Source organism: Apteryx rowi, unplaced genomic scaffold (genome assembly GCF_003343035.1).
Source record: "Apteryx rowi isolate R43461 unplaced genomic scaffold, aptRow1 scaffold_294, whole genome shotgun sequence".
Classification (NCBI taxonomy): domain Eukaryota; kingdom Metazoa; phylum Chordata; class Aves; order Apterygiformes; family Apterygidae; genus Apteryx; species Apteryx rowi.
In genome coordinates, this window is record NW_020449352.1 from 702,553 (window position 1) to 720,789 (window position 18,237).

An 18,237-nucleotide genomic window follows, 5' to 3' on the forward strand; every position below is an offset into this window, starting at 1 on the left:
ATGTGGATAGGAAGTTCCTTAGTGTTGCAAAACACAACTACAAATAAATCCTACTGGCACGCAGCACTGGGGGTCACCCTTCAGGTCAGAGGTTTAGACTTTTTTCTGTGCTCTTCAAAATTTCTCTRGTGAGAGAGCTGAGGAAAAGTGATTCTGGGAGTTACTGAGATCAGGATTCCTTAATTTAATCAGGGCTGTTATAAGGTTATCTGCAAAGATGGGCCCATTTTGTCCAGTGCTCTTATGCAAGGACCTGCTAACAAAATACTGATTTGGGGTACTTTTTTTTTTTTCTTTCAAGAGAGAAAGCTTTTACGTTTAGGCTGGAAATGAGACTGTTTAAGCTGTTGCTCATTTTGCACTGGAGCTGCCACATCTGCAGCTGGGACTGTGCTGAGTCCCTGATGGAAGAATAAGCAGATGGACTTCTAACCTTTACAAAGGGTATATTACAGCAAAACAAACGGGAATTAAATTAGTAAGGCTGTTCTCTCAGTCATTTTATGTGAAAATGGGGAAAGTCCAGACATGTCTTTGTAATGGAAACTGTTCTGTCCTCATCTTTTCCTGCTTTTGTTTTATTTTATTTTGGTGTGAAAAAAGGAGGAGTTCCTCTGCCCCAATGGTGTCACAGTGCGGAAGAAAAAAGTCACCATTTTGTTTCAGCTACAAACATTCTTAGTGGGACTTTGAGCAAGCACTAGACTAGAATGTGGGCCTGAAATAATTGAAAGAAAGACTCATAAAGCCAAAAGTAAAGGCATTGTTGGGAAACGGAACAGATTTATTTGTGTGTGTGTGTGTGTGTGTGTGTGTGTGTATTATAACTGTGATTCAGATGAACAAGTACAGGTTCTGCTCCTTAAATTACATTTTTCCATAGGGCATGATCCTTGACTTTCTCATTAGATTTAATGTCAGAGATTATTAGGTGACACTTCTTGACCTAAGATCCAAGTCTGGAGGGTGATGAATTCTGTCTTACTAGCTCATGTGTTTCACTGGGAATTTTGCTTGGGATGAAAAAGTCATTGCTCAGTGTCAACAATAATTAAAAAAAAGATCACAAAGGAGTTAACTTGGAAATGGAGCAAGAAACTCAAGAGAGGAATCTTCTTTAGCATCCTGCCTCTAAACATTTATTTCAGACAGAATATATGCCTTCTGCTGCTTTTGCAGTCAAGGAGAGTGTCTGCTTTTCTGGTCTCACACTGGGGAGATCAAACCAGACGAGGCTTTCTTGACTATGTTTGAATAAAGAATGATGCACACAAATAGCAGAGAATAAGGCTCACACAGGTCATAACTTTAAGGTAGAGCACAAGATAAAAATGATGTGAATAGGTGCTACTGACAGCAGATAGACTGTTAACTCGAAGAATTAATTTCATGTTTATTAGAAAGTCTCCAGCCTGGTTTTTGAAGGTTGTCTTCAGGTTCAGCAGTGCTACTGATGTGCCTCTGGATAAACTAAGCAAAACCTCATTAAAATATAGCTCCTGGTGATTCTCATAAAGGCTGCTTTATCCAGAGCAAATGATAACAACAATAAAAAAAAGGAGCATGTTCATTTCTTTGTCTTATTGGCAGCTCCGTAACAAATCCTACATTACATGCCAGAAATAATATGAGAATGAGTCACTGAAACAGAGCAGATTTGACCATTTGGTAAGTTAGGTTTCAGTCAACAATGCACATTTTCAGCAAGGTTGAATAGAGATGGAATTCAGTTATTAAGATTATAATAAGGATCAAATAATAATGTTACTACAGGCTGGGGGGAATCTAGTCTCAGAGTGAGAACTCTGAAAACTATATGGGGTCTTCATAGATAAAGATGCTGARCATGCTGTGGCTGAAAGGAATGTTTTGATTCTTAGAAGGATAAAAACCCAGAACTCCTGATGAGGGAAAGAGGATGAAATCTACCTTGCATTTAGCAAGGCTTTTGACATGTTGTCTGACAGCTTCCTTGTATCCAAGCTGGGACATTATGATCTGGGTGAGGGAACAACTAGATGGGTGAAAATAACTGTCTGGATTATCAGGCTCGGAGGACAATGGTTAATGGGTTGTCCTCAAACTGAAGGCCAGTAAGAAGTGGACTTCTTTACGGGTCTATACTGTGACCTAGCCTATTTAACATGTTTATCAGTGATCTGGAAGAGGAGACAGACTACACCTTTGTCAGCTTTATGGATGATACCAAACTGGGGAAAGTAGCCAATGTCTGAGGGCAGAGTCACTACTCAGAGGGACTTAGGCTAAAGGTATAGGCTGACAAGAGCCTCATGAAACTCATCAAGGAGAAATGCAATGTTCTTCACCTGGGAAGGAAGAACCTCCTGCGACAGCACTGGCTGGGGACTGCCTTCCTGGGGAGCAGCTCTGCCGAAAAGGCCCTGGAGGTCCTATTTGGACAGTAAACTGCACATGGGCTGCAGTATGCCCTGGCAGCAAAGGGGCCAACAGCACCCTGTGCTGTATGAACAGGAGCACGGCCAGGAGATCCAGGAAAGGGAATATTATTCCCTTTGGCATTTGTTAGACTGCATCTAGATATTGCATCCAATTTTGGACCTCCCAGTAGAGAGAAGATGTGGATAAATTGGAGGGAGTTCAGTGGAGGGCCACTGAGATGGTTGGGGCTTGAGCACTTCCCTGTGAGGAGAGACTGGGGGAGCTGGATTTGTCCAGCCTGGAGCAGAAATGGCTTCGGGGGCACCTGATGATGCCTATGGTGAGGTCATGGAGGAGATGCTAGCTAGATGTAGCTAGGCACCTCACAGCAGTGCATGGCAGGAGCAGAAGAGACCATCAAAACAGAGGAGGTTCTGACTTGACAGAAAGAAAAAAACTTCTTCACTGTGAGGACAATCCAGAGAGACAGTAGGATTTCTGTCCTGCTTTTAGCAGGAGACTACTTTAGACCCCTCTTGTATCACTCTGTGACACTGTGATGTTGGCTATGAATTTTGTTCTGGTGTAATTGCTTCTAGATTTAATGTAGTTCTGGTGTTATTATTCAAATAAAATATTTGTAACTGGAAGACGGTTCAAAGAAGACTCAAATGAGGGGTTAAAAGAAACACTCCAAAAAATGAGGCTCACTATGAAACATGACTGATGGGTTATTAGTAAGCAATTACATACACAAGCATGAGGAAACTTAATAACAGTAGGCTTTTCATACTATAAGAAGATTAAAAGCTGGTGTATATTTGGGCCTCGTTAACTATATGTGAATGAACATATCAATTGATATGTATCCTTAAATTTGACAAGGAAAATTGTGTATCTAATTACATAGATCTTGTGTGAAAAGCTAAATACTAAGGATGCTGACAAAGACACTGATTAGAGAGAAAGACCAACAGAAATCAGCAAATAAACCCGTAGTCTAATTGATCTAGTTAGATTTGCAGCTTTCCACGCATTGCTGAGGAAGATTGCATGCCTGGATACTATGTGTCACGCTAACGAGTAGATGCAGAAAGTATTGAAACAATCTGTGGTTAGTTATCAAACACAGTGCCTCAAGGCTGGCATCCACGGGACACTTGAGTGCGTTGCTGTTCTCCATCAGTGGGAACTTTCAATAAAAACTGCTGGTTTTGCAAGGATTTGCTCTAGTTCAGCTATGACTGTGGGACTTGCAGCAGGGAAATCCTACGGCTTGTGCTATACACAAATTCAGTCACTATAATCCCTCTGGCCTTGCTGCCAATAGAGGGAAGGGAGGGCACAGCTGATATATCTGTAAGGAGGCTATAAGCATGGGGTTTTGGGAAAACTTATGCCAGCTGAGTGGAAAGGTGGCAGAAAACGTGCAGCAGTGTGGGCATTACGATATGCTGACCTCTTAACGCTGAGGCCATCCAGTCCTCACCAAGGGAGGGTGTAAAAACATGAATCAAATGTTTAACTATTACTTGAAAGACATCTTAATTTCTTTGTCACCATTAAACAATTATAAGCCCTTATCCAGTACCTAAAGGGATACACTTTTTATAAAAAAAATGGTCTTAGATTTATAAAAATGGTCTTAGATTCCATGCTGTTGGTAGAATAGCATAGAAATAACTAATTTTCACAGTTAAACAGCACTTTACAGCTACAGACCATCAAATTCTTACAAAGCTCTGTAAGTGCACTTCACACTGCAAACTAGTGCTGGATTTATTCTTCATCCAAAAAGGCTCTTCTGCACACACATTCAAAGTAGTTTCCATGGTTATGCCTGTACCAGCAAACTAAACAGTGTCAGGTCATGGGCATGTGTGGTGGGATGTGATCAGCTATACTGTTAAGCTGTTAGTGCATCCTGGCATAGCTACTAGTGTTTTCCAAGAAAATGCTCAGACAAGGCTTGGGAGGTGGCAGAAGCCACTGACAGTTCCCAGTAAACAATTTGAATGTGGCCACTCTGTTTCTGAAGATAAGAGAGTTAAGCCAGAAGGATGAAAGCTGTGCTGTGCCAGTTGGCCTCAAGGCTGGAGAATGGTCCCTGGCCCATTTCTCTCACTAGAATAAACATAGCCCTGGTTGGTGTGTTCACAAATCTGTCCATAGCAAATTGGGACTCGGGCGATAGTCTTTGCTGCTCAGCCGCCTCTAGCTTTTGGTACACAAAGTTGCAGTCCTGTGAAGGGCAGACACCGTGCTGCCTATTCTCTTTCTTTGTGCAACGTGGTGGTGTTACAGTGTGAGAGGATATTCTGAGCTGCCGCATGTGCAAATGAAAACTTGTTCCAATTAACACATATAGAATGAACATGGCACCAGATAATTACAGGARGATATCTCTGGAAGGATAAAAAAAGAGTATTTTTCTTTGGAAAATCAATGTCCCCTCACTCTGCCTCTTTAACTAGTGTTTGTACCTGTCACTGCAGCCTTCCCATGGAGACCACACATCCCCCTCCCCAGGCCATTAGCTGTCTCTTTTCATTTGTGTTGCCATGCTCTAAAAAATGAAAACAAACACTGTGGGATCACAAATGTGTCCATAATTCTTTATCATGCAATTTAAAACAGAAGCTAATAACAAGGAAAATGACTAATACTGGAATAGGTTGCTGCATATACAAACAGTGCAATAATTGTCTCTCAGTCTGAAAAAAAGATAATAAAAATGTTTTACAGTGCTTCTTAATTGTACCAAAAATTGAAAATCAAGACTTTATTGCAGAAAAAGGAAGCATTAATCTGTCTGAGGGCCATTTTGYGGAGAATGCTTCCTGGGGAGGGGTGGTGATAATTACTTATCTTTAGTAGGTTTCTGGGTTGTGGCACCAAAATGTGGTGGTGAAGGTGGTGTAGTGGTTATTTACGAGCCCCTAAGCCACCACGCTCCATTACATCCCACATTTAATGTAACTTGCAGATCTGCATTTTCAGCATGTTTGTTTGGGCCCCTTTTAACGTCCAACTGTTCCAGCTAACCAAGGGAAATGTATTAGCWGAGTCATCCCAAGACATCTTGCGAATTTGCTGCCTTCCTCTGCAAAGCATTATGCTGGCAGTTCAGAGTACAGAAGGGATTGAAAAATACATGGGCATGGCCATAACTCATGGGACTCAGGCAGACAACAGGGAAAGATAAATATCAGAAGAAGATACTGTAGAGCAGCAGATCAAGGGGCCCTGTGACCAGTGTGGCAGCAAAAGCGCTTAGGCAGGACCTTGGCTTAAATAAGGTCTAGTGAGGGGAGTAAAAAGAGAGTTCATATAAAGCAGAGCAGTGGAGAAGTCTGAGCTCTCCTCCCATTTGGAGTTAATGACAAAATTCTCATTGACCTTTCTATATCAAGAACAGATTTATTATTTATTATTATTATTTTTTTTGCTAAAGGGTTAAATTAATGCTTACTTTAAGCTAATTACTGAACAATAGTAATTTTTTTTTGAAAACTTAAATTGATAGAAGTCATACCTTGGCATCATGTTTTAGCAGGACAACACCATGTGTTGCCGGCCAGCTGTTGCCTAACTTAGATCTGACAATTTTTTTTTTCTCCCAGGGTTCCCATATGACCTTGCAAAAGCCTTTTTTTGCTTAATGAATACTAGAGCTTCATTTAAACATAAATGCTTCTATGGTTGGTTTTTTGTTTTTTTTTTTACTTGCAATTATTCTGCACTCTCCAGGGACACATTTATTGCAGATATGCTAACATAAACTCTGAGTTCAGTTGACAGCTCCTAGAAAGGAAAGAATGGTGCTAAGCAGCTCTTTTTAGTTATTGACACTTAACTTTCTGTCTCAGTGGAATAAAGTTCAGTCCATCAATGCCAAGTAAAACTGTATAGATTATTTCTCTAATCTGAGAAAGCCTGGTTTGCTGAAAATGAAAAAGTTCTCTACCAGCTCCAGAGAGACACTGAATATTACTCTAACTTTTTTTTTCTTTTTTTTTTTTTTTGGGCCTTAGAAACCATTGTATTCTCATTTTGGGACATGAGCAGAGTTTGAGGACAAGTTATAATAAGAGAATGAGATTGAAAAATAGTGCAGGCCACTGTCACTGCGGAACAAGCTCTTGTATGGGTTTTGGGGGTTGGTCTTTTTGCATTCTTCCCACACTTTTTGAATGTATCTTTTTAGAATATAAAGTACATTATGTGTTATATACATATACATATATACATATTACATTATTATATTATTGTATTGTTTATTATATACAATAAGATAATAATAATAATTATTAATGTTTTTAATTAATGATCTCTGTCTTCATATTGCACACTTCAACTTGTTTAYAGATCTCTGTCAGGAAGAAACCAACTACCTTACCCTGGATGCCAAGAACAATTGATATGCCAATTCAGCCTTGAGGGAAGAAATGCACGCGTGACATAGAGATGAACAGATAAGAAATGAATGAATGCACAGATGTAGGAACAAAATAATAAAAGCAAGACACCTTGGTAGCATCTTTGATACAAGGATATTAAGAAACACTAGTGAAAATGGCTTGTTTCACCATGAGCAGGTAGCACTATTATGTCGTTTATGGAATCTCGGAACTGGATGGAAAAATCACTGCGATTTATTTAGGTGATCACTGTGATTTAATCACTGTAAATCGAGGGCAAAGCTGCTGACAGAACCATCCCACCCTGTCTGTCCACAGTTCAACTCCAACTACCCTCAGAAATGTGCTGTGATGAAAAAGCAAACTCCTACCTCTGAATTACTTGGGACCAAAGCAATGTTTTTTGCTTCTGGCTCTTAAATATTGTCATTTATCATTGTTAGAAGAAGTACTTAATGACACATTAAGCATAATTTATCACTCAGTCTACAGCAGTAAAAATCCCAGATCAGAAAGCCCCGACAAGAGGCTAGCACCTTTCAGACTAATCTGCGTAAGAGAGTTTAATGTGAGAACATATATTAATTTCACACAATATGATTACTAGAGGTTTTTGGCTTACTAAGACGGTGGTGGTGATTGGAGTAGCTGAAGGACAAGACTAAAGCACAGTAGCTACTTTGTTCTGTATACTGCGAACTGTCCTCTGCTGAGTAAAACGTGTGAGCTGTGCACTAGCTCTTACTGTCTGAATGTGTAGAAATGTGGAGGGTCATGGCAGGGTTAAACTGGTGGAAAGTTACAAGCAGCAAAGCGTACGGGAAAGGAGAAGCAAGTAGCAAAGTCCAAGGCATGATCGCCTCGTGCGTGCTCGGTGCAATGACTGGCTACCTGTGACGTAATCAGCATGATGACTGGCTTAGCAAAGGGTATCTGTAAAACCGCTGAAGCAGCTAACTTCTCAGTATAAATATGCTCAGAAAYAAACAATAAATGTCTCAAGATGCATCACTTCTTGAGTCCGTGCCTTCATTCGCTACATAGAAACCCACATCTCCCTGTGACTGACCACCTAGCACAAGTGGCTTCATCCCTTTTACACTTCACTATTTAGAAGTAACCATCCCCTAATAACAAGAAGGCCTTAACTTAGGCTCAAAATAAATATGGAATGTCCTTTCATTACGAACTAGGAAGACAAACCATGATGCTCTGTCTTCACTTGCCTCCCTCATGACTGGAGAGCTTCTGTGAGATGGAGGATGTCTTAAACTGAGTATGGGTAGTGGTTATCCAGGCAGAAGGATCCATGATGGGGAACAGTATACAGAGATTACATGATTCCCAGAATGGGGAGAAGGAGCAGAAGGGAGCAGGACTCGCTGGAGTCAACATACAGCAGTTTGGACTGAGCAACCTCTAGCAGATATCTGAAACTCCCTATGGAGTTAACTCAGACTAGACCTGATGATACCAAGGATGTGGTTAGTGGATGTATTCTAATATAATACTTCTTGCGTTGCACTGTCTGAGCAATTGCCCAGTCCTTGTCAACATTTTTCATCTAGGGAGGCCTTGAGATGAAAGAGGGAAGAGGCATGAAACATCTTTCAGAGAACAAAGGTATCTTCCCTAGCCCCATGCTGTCAAGCTAAAGCAGAAATAATGTTTCATTTCACGTACTTATCTGAATACCTAAGCTAGATGCTTGTGCTAGACATTGTGACTTTTTCTTTCCACATTTGTTTAGCTCTATCTATCCCAGACACATGGTGAAGGTTACCAGATCAGCCTTTGCTCACTCACACCTGAGCTAGCATCTTTGCACATCTCTCCACAGAGTTTAATAATAAGACCAAGTCTGGGGCACAGAGAATATAATAGMTTATGATCCTACTATATGATCAAATATATTCAGAATCTCCTTATACACATGAGATGTCACTTTGCCTCCTAGCTGCTATAACATGATTACTGCATTATGACTCTTTAATAACATAGTGACAGGGAGATCAATGGTGCAAGTAGGATGTAAACTTTATCACTGAAACTCCATGGAGTTAGTATGTCTACCTGCTCCCTAAATAGATAGTCTCCACATGGATTTTTAATATTTTCTGCTTCCTGTGTCATTTAATTTTTAATCTAAAAATCATTAGAGTTATAAAAGTTACAATCCTTTCCCTTTCTGTGCAATCCAGTGCAAGAGTACCTTTTCCATTCAGCTGACAGCTCAGGGAACCTTGCTGACTGCTGGAGCTGGGGTGCTCTATTTTCTCTGAAACCCTGTAGAATCCATGCTACTTCACTAACTTTTGCTGAAAGCTAACAGTGTGTTTATGCCTGTATCTAGTGTGGAGGGATCAAGCTGGACTTGCACATGGAGAGCAGCAGATGGTCGGTAGTTTTCAGCAGCTGTGGAGCATCCACCATGCCATCAGGTTTTGGCTGTTCTTTGTCACCTACTGCTTCTGCCCTGCTGCAAAGTGAACTTGCTAGGGTCTGAATCGGTTCTCATTCAGTTGTTAACTAGCTTGTATTCATGTTGTGTTCCTCTGTCTTTCTCTCCTTCTCTAATTAAACTAAAAGCTCTTTCAGGCAAGGACTTGACTTTCCTATGTTGTTGCATAACATTTGTCATAGGATGACCCTGATTAACACTGAGACTTGGTGCCCTTTTACAACTGCTACTACTGGTATTACTACTAAAAATCCATGTTACTATTAGAACATAAGCCTCCTGTGTGTTTTAGTGCCACTGACACCTAGCTGATACATAGCTGTGTGAAGCCATAGTAATATCATACTTACATGTCCTTATTAGTGCCAGTTGAATGATAATATTATCCTTGATTCTCAACTGTTTTTATTAATTGCCCTGGTGAAATGAGTTTGCTTTTGTTCAGAGGTCAGAATTGGTTATCAGAATTATCTGTGACTGTATGAACTTGAACTACTTTCTTTACCTTTCTGAGATTTTAATTCTGAAGTAAAACAGCCACTGGGGTGTAAGTACAGGCCTTCGGTATAAAGTGTGTGGACTTGATGGGATACACCTGTAAAGCAAGAAAGGAAAAATGTTTACAACTTGTATTAGATGGACAAATAATTCATACTGAATTATACTTAGACTATTGCCAACATGTACATCAGGGAAATTCATGATTGCTAAAGCACTCTTTGCCAGAGTGCATCCTTTTGTCTCTGTGGAAGTTATTCTGGTATGCCATTTCATACAGCATGCTGTTGACTGAAAAGAAAAAAGACAAATAGTTCTGAATAGCTTTGAGAGGGAAGGATTTTGCATGGGCACTTTTTTAGCTCGTCTGACTAGTTTTAAAAGTATGGGTTTTTTGGGTAAGTAACTTCGGTGAGCTGAGAKCAAATAGAATCAATTTCAAATGGAGCGCGAGTCTGCATATTTCTGGGCTTCCCTTTTTGACGAACAAAAATGGTGTCACTAACCTCTGCAAGGATGATACAATTGTAAAGTATTTGCCCAAATACAGCACAGATACTGTCAGTGCTGATTTAAGATCACTGAAAATCAGATTTTTTTTTTCGATGAGTCAGATGTTATTACTAAATTCTAATGTCTGGCAAACCTTTCTTTCTTTCTACTAATGTTGCTTTAAATTACTTAAATTTCTCCTCCAAACCTAGCAGTTTTTGACCTGCCCATGTTGGCTTTACTTTCACCTTTCTGCCTCCAGCAAAACTTGTGTTCAGGGAGGGGGGAGGTAAACAGCCCTACAGATGCAGGTTCCCATGTTTCCCATTCCATCTCACTGAAGAAAAGCAGAGTGGAGATGTCTTATTACACAGTTTCTGAGGAGACTCCAGGTTCAGGCAATCTTTTTAGCACTGAGCACAGAGATGTAGAGCTCTTTGTCCCTTGAGTAACCCTACCAGGGTCACARCATGCAACTTTCATATGCTAGGCTTTGGTGAGACCAAGGTTAGTGATGAACTCACACGGTGACAAACCCACTTTAGCACCAAGCTCTAGTCAGGGCAGTGCCTTAATGGTGCATTTGGTAAAATGTGAAATAATTTATAATTGCAAGATGGAAGCAAAATGTTGCAGAAGTTGGGCAACAGTGAAACCTATAAAACCGCCTCCATTTATGGCTGTGAAAAACTGTTTTTTTTATTTATGTGTGTGTGTGTGTGTGTGTGTGTGTGTGTGTTGTGTATAAATGTGCAGAGTATAGTCAGATAGCCTTGTGGCCTGAATACTATAGGGGAAAGGAGTTCTGTGCCATCATCAACCGAGCAACTGAAGGCTGAGGCCAAATAAACAACCTTCACTTGCTCAAGTGATAACAATGCAGTGACAATGTTTGGTTAAAATTCATTCAGATGTGAGGAATGGGACAGTGAAATGTGGCCTCTCAATGAGGATGAGAAAAAACAGTCAAAAAATAGTCAAAAACATGTATTTTATAGTGCCTGAGAGAAGGAGGGTGACAGGATCGAAGGGAATTTCTGTTGTCTACTGGCTGAACATCCCACAGGTCTTTCCCTCCTTCCTTTAAGGTGAAATTCTGTGCCTAGGATCTCAATGGCAGTGCTCTGTTGATACTGCAAGCAGTAAAACTCGAAGGGATTCCAAGAAAAGCCCTATCACTCAGTGACAAAGTCTTGAGTGGTGAAGGTACATTAAGATGGGACCATCACAGAGACAGCACAAGGATGAAAAGCGGCAGCAGCTCCATAAGAACCCATGATAAATGTGGGGCTGAGAATAAATCTGCTGACTGAGAGCCTCAACGATGGGAAGGACCCTGAGGCATGTGTGCCTACAGACAGGGAAAGGAGAGAAGGGGAACTGAGGCATTAGTAGGATGTCTGTCCACTGGCTATTCGCAATCACAAGCAGGTAAATCAGGATGTGTGTGTGTGTGTGTGTGTGTGTGTGTGTGTGTACTGTGGATATAGCACTTGCTGTTCATATACATTGATTTATTATCTTGATTTCCAAATTTAATTTTCTGTTCCTTTTTCTATTTATGAAGCTGCCTTTGCTTCATACTTTAATCCAGACACAGGAAGTTGTTGAGGTAAAATTCCCATTTGGGGAAATGTTTGATCTCATATTCTCTGATTTCTGAGTGGATATTCAAGCCATAACATTTTTGCTAACCTTCAAAGGATTTTCTCAATATTTGAACCAGGCTTTTTTTGCTGTCAGCACAACTTGCCTAACAGGTTGTGAATGTACCTGGAAATAAACCCATCCACATAATAAAAGACCATGCATGCATCTTATACTGACACAGTTAGGCTGGATATGGCTGAGAACAAGAGATTGTTCCTGCCAAACAAATTTACTATTTAATTTTAGAAAAGGCAATATGAAAGGGGTGAATGAATGTAGTAATGACAAAGAATGACTGGAGGTAGGTAGACATGATATGATGAGGTATTTAGGGTTTTGAGTTCAGATAATAAGAAACAGTSAAACATTTGGGAACTGGGCTACGGCTACCCAGACTGACAACAAGCCTTGGCACAGATGATGAAGTACAAGTTAATGGAGAGTGTGGTGTTATATGCACTATCACAGTTTCAAAATTGCCATTCTGAGGCACTTTATCTTGGAGATTAGAAAATCAATATTTACTTAAATATATGGTGCATTCCTAGCAAATAAAAGTGGAACAGCGTTTTTTTCCTTCCCAATAGGAACTGACTGGTAATTAGTCATCTGGATGGGATCAAGGGTGGGAGATCTACAACCACAGTTTCTTTAGGCTGAGACTTGTGGGCCTCCATAACTAAGTGACAGATAATAACCACTATTCATTTCTTTGTAGCTTGTGAATTCAATTAGAAAGGAGACAGTGGCACCATCAGCATTCTTCAGAGTCCAGTGCTAGGAAAACTCTGCCCTGTGGGAAGATACCTTGTTTAAATGTAGCACTAATAAAATATTCCATGGTAAACACATTTTCTTGCTCAGAGAATCTCAGGATGGATTAATTGATGCTTGTATGGACTTTTAGGACTATATACTTTTAGTACTGAGTTCACAATGGTTATTATAATCTAATCATAAAAATTTAAATTAAACTTCCAGTAGTGAACATTTCAATCCAAGATAGATGGAAAATAACTCCACTTAATTTGCTTAAATAAATTTTTCAGCATTACATATGTGCTATCCGATTACTTTATGTAATATATTATTACTACTTCCTTAATATGTTATAGTGATATTAAATGTATTTTTTTGCACATCCATAGCCATGCACAACACTCATAACACCCACTAAGAAATGATGTGATAGGACATTGCCAGYCAAAGTTTGTTTCCCATTTGGAGCCAAGAGACTTGGTGGCATAATGGATTTTTTCAGAGTTTAATGAGTTCCTGTGAAGTTCAAGGTAAAACACAGAAGGGCTGCCTCTTGGGAAGCTGGATCTTGCATGTAAGTGGTTTAGGGAAGGGAGAATTTTCTGCATACCTACAGAGTCAGGTTTTCTCTAATTCCTACAAGTACATTTGGAGAGAAGGAGATTTTGAAGGAGCTTGCACAAAACTAACCTGAGTCTGACAAGAGAGGCAGTGACAACATACATACAGCTAAATGCTATAAGCCACACAGCTGTAAGTTGTGCTTGTGGATGGGCTACTCTGCAGATACCTTTCATAAGCAAAAACAAATTAAAGGACACATACATAGAGAACATGTTAATGTAAATGCAGTCAGAACTAAGGTTTTGTCTGATCATGGGATAAGCTTTAAGCAGAGATGCTTTGTACGTATAGGCCTTGTAGTTTTTTATGACGTAAAAGCAAGGGCAAAGAAGGGATTTATGGATGGTATGTGTGCTATGAGGTTTGTTTATCATGGAATGAGGAGCACGTATAATCTAAGCCAAGTATAAAGGCACTATAGCTAGAGTAGCTGAAACTGGAAATTCTTTGGGCACCACCAAAGTGAGCACAAGAAGTGCCTGTGTGTGTCTGGCTCTACCAGTGACGGCAGGAGATGCTATCATGTCTGCAGATTTGTGAGGCAGGTGGTCCTTGTTCAGGGCCTATGCTCCTTCCCCTCAAATAGTGTTTATTCATATGCTCAGTGATCTTATTCTTTATTATAGACTCTACCATCTCGTGAGGTGTGGAAGTGAGTCGCTGCTCTGTAGTTCCCAGTTCCCCCTAGAGCTGTTCTTTAGCTGGGAGGCATCAGCAGCTGGTGCACTGCCAGTCCTCTGGCACGTGGCTGTTTGCGACAGCACATTGCACACCTTGGCCTGCAGTTCTGCAGTTTTGCAGAGTTTTCTGAGTTCCTTCAAAACTCATGGGTGAACACCATCCAGTCTTGGAGACTTACTAACATCTAGTCTGCCTGCTTGGTCTAATACTTCCCACATATTTACTTCAAATACATCTTACTCTTCTGATCCATCTACTGCAAAGGATGTGTCAGGTCTCAAAAGCTTCCCATCATCCTCTGCTGAAAGCCCAATGCAAAGGAATCATGGAGCTTCCCTGCTGTGCCCTTATTGTCCCCAAGCGCCTCTTTGACCCCTTTGCCATCAGTCAGTCCCAGCAGTTCCCTAGTCTGATTCCTACTTTTGATGTATTTGAAAGAGTTTTTAGCATTATTTTGAGAATATTTGCAAAGTGCTATTCAAGTCCTTTTTCAGTTCTCAATATTTACTCTTTACATTTGAACTACCATGTTTTATGGGCTTTTCTGATCTCCTCACTAGAGCCGACTTCCTATTTCTTAAGTACCAACCAATTTGATAGTCATCTTAACTGTCCTATTGAGCCGTACAGGTCATTTGCTTGGACTTCTTTTTCTTTTTGAATTATGGCACACATTTTACCTTGGTTTCTAATGCACTACTTTTTGAAATAACCTCCAGGCTTCCCATAGTCTTTCTGCTTTTCAGACTGTTCTTTGCCCCTCTCGCATGCCCCTACTCCCCCGTCTGGTTTGCTTCATTTTGACATAGTTCCCTCTCTTGAAGCTGAATAAGCACGTGCTGGATACTTTTGTTCTGCTCTCTCCGGCTACCATGTTAAACCTGCTTGTACTGCTGTTGTTACTAGAGAGTAACTGCTCCACTAATAACCCTTTGGCTAGGTCCTGTGCTCTACTCAAGATCAAGTCTGGAAGAATTACATCTTTTCCTGTGTTTTTTAAGACCAGTTGTTCTGGGAACAGTTATTTATTGCATCCAAAAGAGCTACTCCTACACTGTAGTGAGGTATGGATGCAGTTCATAGGTGGGTAGCTGAAAACTCCTATTATYGCTTCTCCTAAATTTAGTTTCTCTAATCCCACATAACACTTCCTGATCACTGTCATCATCCTGTTCAGGGCACTGGTAGTATAATCAAAGCAGTACACGTTACTACTAAGATCTGGAATTTTTGCCTGTGAAGACTCCATGGAACTTTTATTTTATTAATAATATTTTATTAATAATATTAATAATACTAGCACTATTTTAATGCTGTTACACTTAGATCCTTCACATACTGTGCCACTCCCCTGCATATACACCTTACTATGTCATTCCTATAAGGTTGGTAACTTGGTAACACTACATCCTATTGGTTATCCTCCCCCATCAGGTTTCTGAGATGCCTATATATCAGGCTTGTCATTTGATCCAAGCATTGAATTCTGCCATTTTTTTGTTTTTAGTCTTCTGGTATTGGGATAGACATGTTCGTAAGTTCTGCCCTCACTGTCACTTAAAATTTGCATGCATCAATCAAATGGCATTGTAAGTGGCCTAATTCATCTTCCCTATTTCTTGTGTTTGTGCTGTGATTATCCCACTGGTTTTGTGAGAGGTACACTGAATGTTAGCCATAACAAACTTGTAGGTCACATAAGTCTGAAATGGGCACTCTTCCACTGTCAGTTTTCCCTCAGCTCTTAGTGTAAGCACTCCTCTCTGATATATTTAATTTTCAGTGCCAGCAGCCTGGCTCTATTATGATTAAGGTCCATCCCATTCTTCCTGCACAGATTTCCCCAGTTGCTAACATGCCTAAATCCTTCCTTTCTGTACTATCATCTGACTCATTCGTTTAGACTGTGGATGTTTGCCTGCCTCTTTGGCCTCACGCAAGGAACTGGCAGTATTTCAGAGGATGCTACACAAAGATCCTGGGCTTCTGTGTTTGCCTTCCATCCTGCATTTAGCCTCATGTCATGTCATGTTAGTCTCATATGTCCCATGTGCTCCCTTATGTCAGTGGTACCAACACGGACCAAAGCAGTTTATTTTATGTACCTCCAAGTACAGCCGGGCATCTCATGGGATCTGTCACATCTGCAGATGTGCTTACCCATCTGTTCGGCTACTACAACTATAACACTTGTTCAGGGTTAGGGCTATGCTAGTTATTGTATGGGATCTCAGCACTTATGTTCAAACTTCTTATATACTCTAGAAAACAAAAGCTTTCTCATCATCAGAGATAAAAAAAAGCTTTATTTACAGTATGTTCATGGATACTCAACATTTTTAAGATCAGGCTGTTTTAAATGTCTTTGATCAATTTGGAAATCTGATTTAACATATTGACTTGAGGTTCTTGTCTTTGAAACATATGCATCTTCTGATATGGCCATCAGATCTAACTACCAGGACTTTGTAGGGCTCTAAATGCCACCTGAACCTTGTATAGGGAGACTTAGCATCATAAAACAAGACAAGAAATGCAGACTCAGATTGTATTACTATTTAATTACTATTAAATATGAACYGAGGCAGTTCAGTAGATAATCTGTGTTAATGAATATATCAAATAGGTCATCAAGCAGATAAATTTGAAGAGCAGAAGGCTGCAACGACCCTTTGCAGTCTCTTCTTCCCTCTGCCCTTTAAACATCCATCACTGTTTCTTTTCACTGCCTTTATTAAATTAGTTCCTCATTAATTGTGAAGGTTCCTTCCCTATTGTCTGTTTCAGCTTTGTGGATGCATTACCCATAGCACTTCTAATGCTGACACAATAACCTGATAATAGAAGTGCTGATTACTGTAATCTCAGGCGCTGGAAAAGTCCCACAGGTCAAATTCACCTTTGGTGTAACCCTAGAGTTAGTTTCCTGGGGACAAGTTTGGCACCTTGCATAGTAGTTCATTTAGTTATCAGGCCTGCTCACTGCTGCTGAAAGGGAAATTGTTTAGATCATAGGTTATGGAAGTGTTACATTACTTATCCTCTACTTTCTTGAACTACATGTTCACTGTCTTTCAACCAGTATAGCTGTTCTTCCATTAGAAAGGAACTGGAAAAATTTTTACCAGGCACCCTAATACTGTTTTTAAAAGCTGCATTCATTTGACTTGGCGTCTCTCTGGGGCTGAGACAGTGGACATGCATAATTGTTTGAGAATGAACCTTTCAAAATCTAAGAGGTCACCTCAGAAAAGGTTTACACGATCAAAATGAAACTGGCATTTTTTTCTTCTCTTTTCAAATTCTGACTTTGTAAAAGACAATCATGTTACAAGAATATGCTATATTACAACATTTTCTGCTCACATTGGTTTTAGTAACTATATCTGATCTGAATTATAGCCTATCATTGCTGTCTACATTCATGTAACAGGAAATTTTACTGTATTTTCACATATTTTGTCAATAGTATTTCTACTAAAACATATTCAATAATCCAAACTTGGAAGCTAAGCACACCTCCTTTCTTCCTAATGTTCCAAAGGATAATCTAAATCAGTTTTGATGGAAAAATAACATTAAATATATCCTAAAAGATTTAAGAGAAGGTGTTGCTGCAATCACATATGGGTGATAGAAGAAAATTCTGAGACAAAATATCATAGATCTGGTATTCACCCCTTCTTCCACTAAAAGCAAATATGTTCATTAGGGAAAGGATTAATGTCTCACGATTTAAGTATCTAAAAATTAGACTGCTGGGCCCCTTATACTAAAATCCTTTKTTAGTCTGGGTAGAGAAATCAGTATCTTCAGAAGATGACTCCTCATCCTCAGACAGGCATCAAAAATAGAAGTATTGCCCCACAGAGGTGCTTATTTCTGCCTGTTGACTATGCAAAATCTGGGACGACTAACTCCATCTTCGATCTCTMACCCTGAGACTTCTGCAGTGGGGTGAAGTGAAGCTACTGTCGCGGGCCCCGAGCGCAGCAGCAGGTCCTGCAGCCTCTTGCCCAGGGCTCCGGCTGCCCGGGCGCGGGGCCGGCTCCGACACGGGGCAGCTGCAGCGGGGTCAGACCGCGGCGAGACGGGGCCGCGAGTCGCCGCGGCGGGGCTCTGCCCCGGCCCGGGAGCCGCGTTTCGGCTCCTGCCGCAGCGACGCCGGAGGGAGCGATGCCCGCGCTCGGCGTCGCACGTCGCGAGCCGCGAGCGGCCGCGCTGCCTTCCCGGCGCCGCCTCGGGCCCCCT